Raw genomic sequence first — 6722 nt, forward strand, 5'->3', positions numbered from 1 at the left:
GAAAGGAAAATGCTGAGAAACTTGAACGTGGTATTTCTCCCTCCCTGTACGTGTCACATAGGTCCGCGCCCATGAGAAGATCGGGATTTGGCGTGCCATCGCCAAGGAAGTCCGGGCCCTGGGGGTCCACCATCGACGGGGCACCCACTGCCGCAAGAGGTGGGAGGACATCCGCCGCGGGACCAAGAAGACCGCCGAGTCTCTGCTGGGGATGGCCTCCCAACGTAGGCGGGGTGCCTGCCGTCAACTGAGCCCCCTGATGTTCCGGATCCTGGCGGTGGCCTACCCTGAATTGGATGGGCGCGTGAGGGCAGCACAGCAGACACAAGGGGGTGAGTACAAGCATTATCTACTCTGTTGTCGCGCAGTGGAGGTGTCTGGGTGGGGGAGGAGGGCTGTGGGTCCCCCTAGGCCAGGGCGATATCTGTAGGCTGGGCACCCCCGTAAGCCCCTGTGTCCCCAGCCACCACCCTCAGTAGTTTGTCAGTACAGCCATCCCTGGGCCGTGTCATCCATGGGTGCAGTTGTCAACTCTAGGCGTGTAGGCCATGTTCCACGGAATGCGTAGCGTACCCCAAGTGCGCAACTTAGTGCAGGGGGCATCTGTGTCTGTCATGTCCGCTAACTGTACCGGAGATCCATGTACTCAATATCCCTTTATTTCTCTCTCCCCCCCCCTTTTTGTTTGTCTTTCTGTGCTTGTGTGCATCAGCATCATCAGGCAGAGGAGAAGTGGCATCGGGGCAGGAGGGAGCTGCATCTCACATGGCCCAGGAGGGCCATGCCACAGAGTCAGACTGGACCAGTGAGACGGAGGGCGAGGGGAGCTCCACGACGGGGACGACTGGAGCCTGCAGCGACACGGACACGTCCTCGGAAGGGGGCTCCCTTGCGGGGGTGGCACCATCCGTGCCCCCCGCCATTACAGGTACAGCCGCCACCCAGCGCACCATCTCCGCCCTCCCAGCAGCCCCTCCGCGTTCGCCCCGTGCCCACTCTGCCAGGAAGCCGGGCATCTCCTTCGCCCCAGGCACCTCAGGCCCTGCCCCTGTTACCCCCGCTGCCCTCAGTGAGGAGGTCATTGACCTCCTCCGAACGCTCATTGTTGGGCAGACTACCCTTTTGAATGCCATCCAGGGGGTGGAGAGGGAGGTTCATCGCAGCAATGCGTACCTGGAGGGCATTCATTCGGGTCAGGCTGCCCATCAGCGATCATTCCAGGCTCTGGCCTCAGCACTGACGGCAGCCATTGTCCCTGTCTCCTGCCTGCCTCTACTAACTCCCTCCTCCCAGTCTCCTGTTCCTCTGCCTGTCCCACCCACACCATCAGACCAGCCTGCACACACCTCAACACCCAAGAGAAGCTCATCCAAACATAAGCACCACAGATCACGCAGACATTCACACACGCAACATTCCGATGCAGACATGCCAACAGTCACTACCACCTCTGTGACCCCCACCTCCTCGTCTCCCTCCTCCCTCCCTGTGACGTCTACACTCACACCTCCATTCACCTCACCATCAGCCAGTGTTTCCATCACCAGCACACCCTCCACTCCAGTCCGCACACGTGCAGTCACCACCCCCACTGCCATTTACACGTCCCCTGTGTCCTCTCCCACTGTGTCTGTCACCCCCTCTTCCACACCACACAAACGCAGCCACCCACCCACCCAATAGCCATCCACCTCACGACAGCCTATCCCTCCTGCACCTGCACCCAAAGACAGCAAACGTGACTCACCTACAACCACATCCTCTCCCTCCACTCCCATTCCCACTGTACCTACCACTCTCCATTGTCCCAAGAAGCTCTTCCTCGCCACTACTAACTTCTTTCCTGACCCTGAGCCCCCCCCTCCTTCTCGTCGGGGTAAGAAGAGCACCTCAGCCACCACCAGCCCTGCAGCCCCCTTGACAAGGGTGCAGGGGTATTGGAGCCCGCCAGCCCGCATGTCTGGATCTTCGCCCAGCAGCAAGGGGACAGCCAGCCCACCCCCTGGGAAGAGGAGCAGAAGGCGGAAGGGGCGCCGCAGGAGCCCGCCTTCTACATCCCCCCCGGACACCACCCAGAGACAGTCACCAGCCACAGCTCCAAAGGGAGGAAAGGGCCACAGGCCGACGACTAAGGAGGGCAAGGGCAGCAAGTTAGAGAGGTCAGGCAGCAGGCCTGCTGCCCAGGAGGAGCCCACAACCCCCATAGCCGCTGCCCCGGGAGGAACCGGCACAGCTGCCCCGGGAGAGCCCACCACCCCCATAGCCGCTGCCCAGGGAGGACCCAGCCCAGCTGGCCAGGAGGGCCCCACCACCCACAGCCCAGGTGGGCAGTGAAGGAGCACCATCCCCGCTGCCCAGGAGGGCACCACCAGGCAATTAGCAGTTGGCCATAGACCGTCCGCCGTCTCAAGAAGCGCTGAACTGGGCCCCGCCGTCTCAAGAACCGCTGAACTGGGCCCTTCAAGGCAAGAAGCGCTGAACTGGGCCCCGCCGTCTCAAGAACCGCTGAACTGGGCCCCGCCGTCTCAAGAACCGCTGAACTGGGCCCTTCAAGGCAAGAACCGCTGAACTGGGCCCCGCCGTCTCAAGAACCGCTGAACTGGGCCCCGCCGTCTCAAGAACCGCTGAACTGGGCCCTTCAAGGCAAGAAGCGCTGAACTGGGCCCCGCCGTCTCAAGAACCGCTGAACTGGGCCCTTCAAGGCAAGAACCGCTGAACTGGGCCCCGCCGTCTCAAGAACCGCTGAACTGGGCCCCGCCGTCTCAAGAACCGCTGAACTGGGCCCCGCCGTCTCAAGAACCGCTGAACTGGGCCCTTCAAGGCAAGAAGCGCTGAACTGGGCCCCGCCGTCTCAAGAACCGCTGAACTGGGCCCCGCCGTCTCAAGAACCGCTGAACTGGGCCCTTCAAGGCAAGAAGCGCTGAACTGGGCCCCGCCGTCTCAAGAACCGCTGAACTGGGCCCCGCCGTCTCAAGAACCGCTGAACTGGGCCCTTCAAGGCAAGAAGCGCTGAACTGGGCCCCGCCGTCTCAAGAACCGCTGAACTGGGCCCCGCCGTCTCAAGAACCGCTGAACTGGGCCCTTCAAGGCAAGAACCGCTGAACTGGGCCCCGCCGTCTCAAGAACCGCTGAACTGGGCCCCGCCGTCTCAAGAACCGCTGAACTGGGCCCTTCAAGGCAAGAAGCGCTGAACTGGGCCCCGCCGTCTCAAGAACCGCTGAACTGGGCCCCGCCGTCTCAAGAACCGCTGAACTGGGCCCTTCAAGGCAAGAAGCGCTGAACTGGGCCCCGCCGTCTCAAGAACCGCTGAACTGGGCCCCGCCGTCTCAAGAACCGCTGAACTAGGCCCTTCAAGGCAAGAACCGCTGAACTGGGCCCCGCCGTCTCAAGAACCGCTGAACTGGGCCCCGCCGTCTCAAGAACCGCTGAACTGGGCCCTTCAAGGCAAGAACCGCTGAACTGGGCCCCGCCGTCTCAAGAACCGCTGAACTGGGCCCCGCCGTCTCAAGAACCGCTGAACTGGGCCCTTCAAGGCAAGAACCGCTGAACTGGGCCCCGCCGTCTCAAGAACCGCTGAACTGGGCCCCGCCGTCTCAAGAACCGCTGAACTGGGCCCTTCAAGGCAAGAAGCGCTGAACAGGGCCCCGCCGTCTCAAGAACCGCTGAACTGGGCCCCGCCGTCTCAAGAACCGCTGAACTGGGCCCTTCAAGGCAAGGAGCGCTGAACTGGGCCCCGCCGTCTCAAGAACCGCTGAACTGGGCCCTTCAGGGCAAGAACCGCTGGCCCTTTGGCAGACGTGGCAGGGCAGGATCTATCTCGGGCAGGGCTGCAGGATGTCCTCTGGCCAACTTGCCTCCTCCAGTGGCAGTGGGGTCTGTTATGGACTGTATGGACTGTGGCTTTGCTCTCCCCAGGATGGCCCAGTGGGCAGGCCACCCACTGTATGGACTGTATGGACTGTGGCTTTGCTCTCCCCAGGATGGCCCAGTGGGCAGGCCACCCACTGTATGGACTGTTTGGACTGTGGCTTTGCTCTCCCCAGGATGGCCCAGTGGGCAGGCCACCCACTGTATGGACTGTATGGACTGTGGCTTTGCTCTCCCCAGGATGGCCCAGTGGGCAGGCCACCCACTGTATGGACTGTTTGGACTGTGGCTTTGCTCTCCCCAGGATGGCCCAGTGGGCAGGCCACCCACTGTATGGACTGTATGGACTGTGGCTTTGCTCTCCCCAGGATGGCCCAGTGGGCAGGCCACCCACTGTATGGACTGTATGGACTGTGGCTTTGCTCTCCCCAGGATGGCCCAGTGGGCAGGCCACCCACTGTATGGACTGTTTGGACTGTGGCTTTGCTCTCCCCAGGATGGCCCAGTGGGCAGGCCACCCACTGTATGGACTGTATGGACTGTGGCTTTGCTCTCCCCAGGATGGCCCAGTGGGCAGGCCACCCACTGTATGGACTGTATGGACTGTGGCTTTGCTCTCCCCAGGATGGCCCAGTGGGCAGGCCACCCACTGTATGGACTGTTTGGACTGTGGCTTTGCTCTCCCCAGGATGGGCCAGTGGTCATGGAGTCCCCTCGTGGATCTGGCGTCGTGTACTCAAGTGGCTGAGGTGCCCCCCCTTCCCTTCCCCCTGAGGTGCCTGTCCTATTTTCTTTCTGATGCCCCTGCAGTGTTCTCTCCGTGGAGTTCTTGTCGTGGGACTGGGCCTTGCCCCTTTGCACAGGACCCCTGTGATCCACGGACAGTGGTTGGACTACATTTAGTAGCTGTATATATTTTGTACATAGTTTATTTATTTATTGGGATTAATGGTGTACATATTTCAATATATCTGCCCGTTTATGATCTCTTCTTTTGGTCTTTGCATTATTTCGGAGGGGGGTGGTTTGTGGGTTGTGACAGTGATCTGTGGGAATGCATTGATGTGTGTGTTGTAGTGGGTGTGGGTGGGTGGGTGTGTGCCGGTAATCTTTTCCCTCCCCTGTGTCGTAGGTGCCGTACTCACCGATGTCTTCCGCGCCGCCGGGCGTGCTCCTGGTATATGAGGAGGAATAGGAGTGCGGGGATGACCTGCAACTCTGGCTCCATACTGCCGGAATCTCGCGTGGAGTGCGTAGAGGTGAGCGTTTTCCCGTTCGTAGTCTGTTTCCGCCGTGTTCTTATCGGCGGTGCTCCCGCCCCGGAAAAGGTGGCAGATTGGTGGGTCGTAATAGGGTGGGCGGTACTTTGTCTGCCGCCGGGCTGTTGGCGGGAACCGCCGCGCTGTTTGTTTGTACCGCTGTGGCGGGCGGAGTGTTAAGTTGGCGGGCTGTGTTGGCGGTTCCCGCCAGGGTCAGAATTGCATATTTTAGACCGCCGGCCTGTTGGCGGCTTGGCCGCCGCTTTATCACCGACTGCCAGGGTCAGAATGAGGGCCATAGTGATACCTCAGTATTGGCTGACTCTCTGCTCTGTGTTTTCCTCCATAGGGCACATCTGCTGGGGTAGGTGGTGAGATGGCGGCATCCTCCGGTGTACAGACCGCTGGTGGACCTGTCGACAATGGAAGAGAGACACGTAATAGTCACCTACAGACATGATCGTGCAACAATCCATGAACTGTGTACCCAGTTGGAGCCAGACCTGATGTCAGCAATCCGCCATCCCACAGGAATCCCCCCTCTAGTGCAGGTCTTCCAGTGAGACACAGATAAGAAGATGTTACTGCCTCACACCTCTCATACAATTGTTAGACCCATCATATGTCTGTCACTTTCACCCAGTGTATGGACCTTGACTTTTCACTTTGCCTTTCCATTTCACAGATGTGGGTCCCACTGTGTGACCTCTGCTATATTACCTCATGGACTAGAGCTGTTTACATCGGTATGTTGACAATACAATCGACATTGCTATATTCCATAGTTATTGCAAATACACATTTGTGAAAGCACAGACTGACTCCAGCTTGTTTTGTGATTCGAGGGTGTTTATTTCAGTGCAAAATAGTGGAGGGGGTTGTAAAATGGGCAGGGGTGATGGTGGAGGATTGTCCAGGGCAGAGTCCAGTCTATTTGTTTCACAGGTGTACTGTCCAAAGGGGCATAGGAAGTGGAGCTAGGGCAGTTGATGGATGGACAGGGTGACGAAGTGGGACAGAAGGATGACATTCAGGGGGGTCTCATTTCCTGGCAGGGGTTTTGGCATTGTTCTCTGTCTTTGTCCTGGATCTCAGGGACCGTTTGCGGGGTGGTTCTCCATCTGCAGGGGGTGGGGTGCTGGTGTCGTGGTCCTGTGGCGGTGCCTCCTGTCCACTATCGCCGGCAGAGGTGGTGGGCTGTTCATCATCCAGACTAGTGTCAGGGGCCCCTTGTTGTGCCACAGTATCCCTCCTGGTGTTCACAAGGTCCTCCAGCACCCCTACAATGGTGACCAGGGTGGTGTTGATGGACTTAAGTTCCTCCCTGAACCCCAGATACTGTTCCTCCTGCAGCCACTGGGTCTCCTGAAACTTTGCCAGTACCGTTGCCATCGTCTCCTGGGAATGATGGTACGCTCCCATGATGTTGGAGAGGGCCTCATGGAGAGTGGGTTCCCTGGGCCTGTCCTTCCCCTGTCGCACAGCAGTCCTCCAAGTTCCCCTGTTTTCCTGTGCCTCTGTCCCTGGGACCGTGTGCCCACTGCCACTTCCCCCAGGTCCCTGATTTTTTTGGGGTGGTGGGTTTGCCTGGGTTCC

This window comes from Pleurodeles waltl, chromosome 4_1 (assembly GCF_031143425.1).
Source record: "Pleurodeles waltl isolate 20211129_DDA chromosome 4_1, aPleWal1.hap1.20221129, whole genome shotgun sequence".
Classification (NCBI taxonomy): Eukaryota; Metazoa; Chordata; class Amphibia; order Caudata; family Salamandridae; genus Pleurodeles; species Pleurodeles waltl.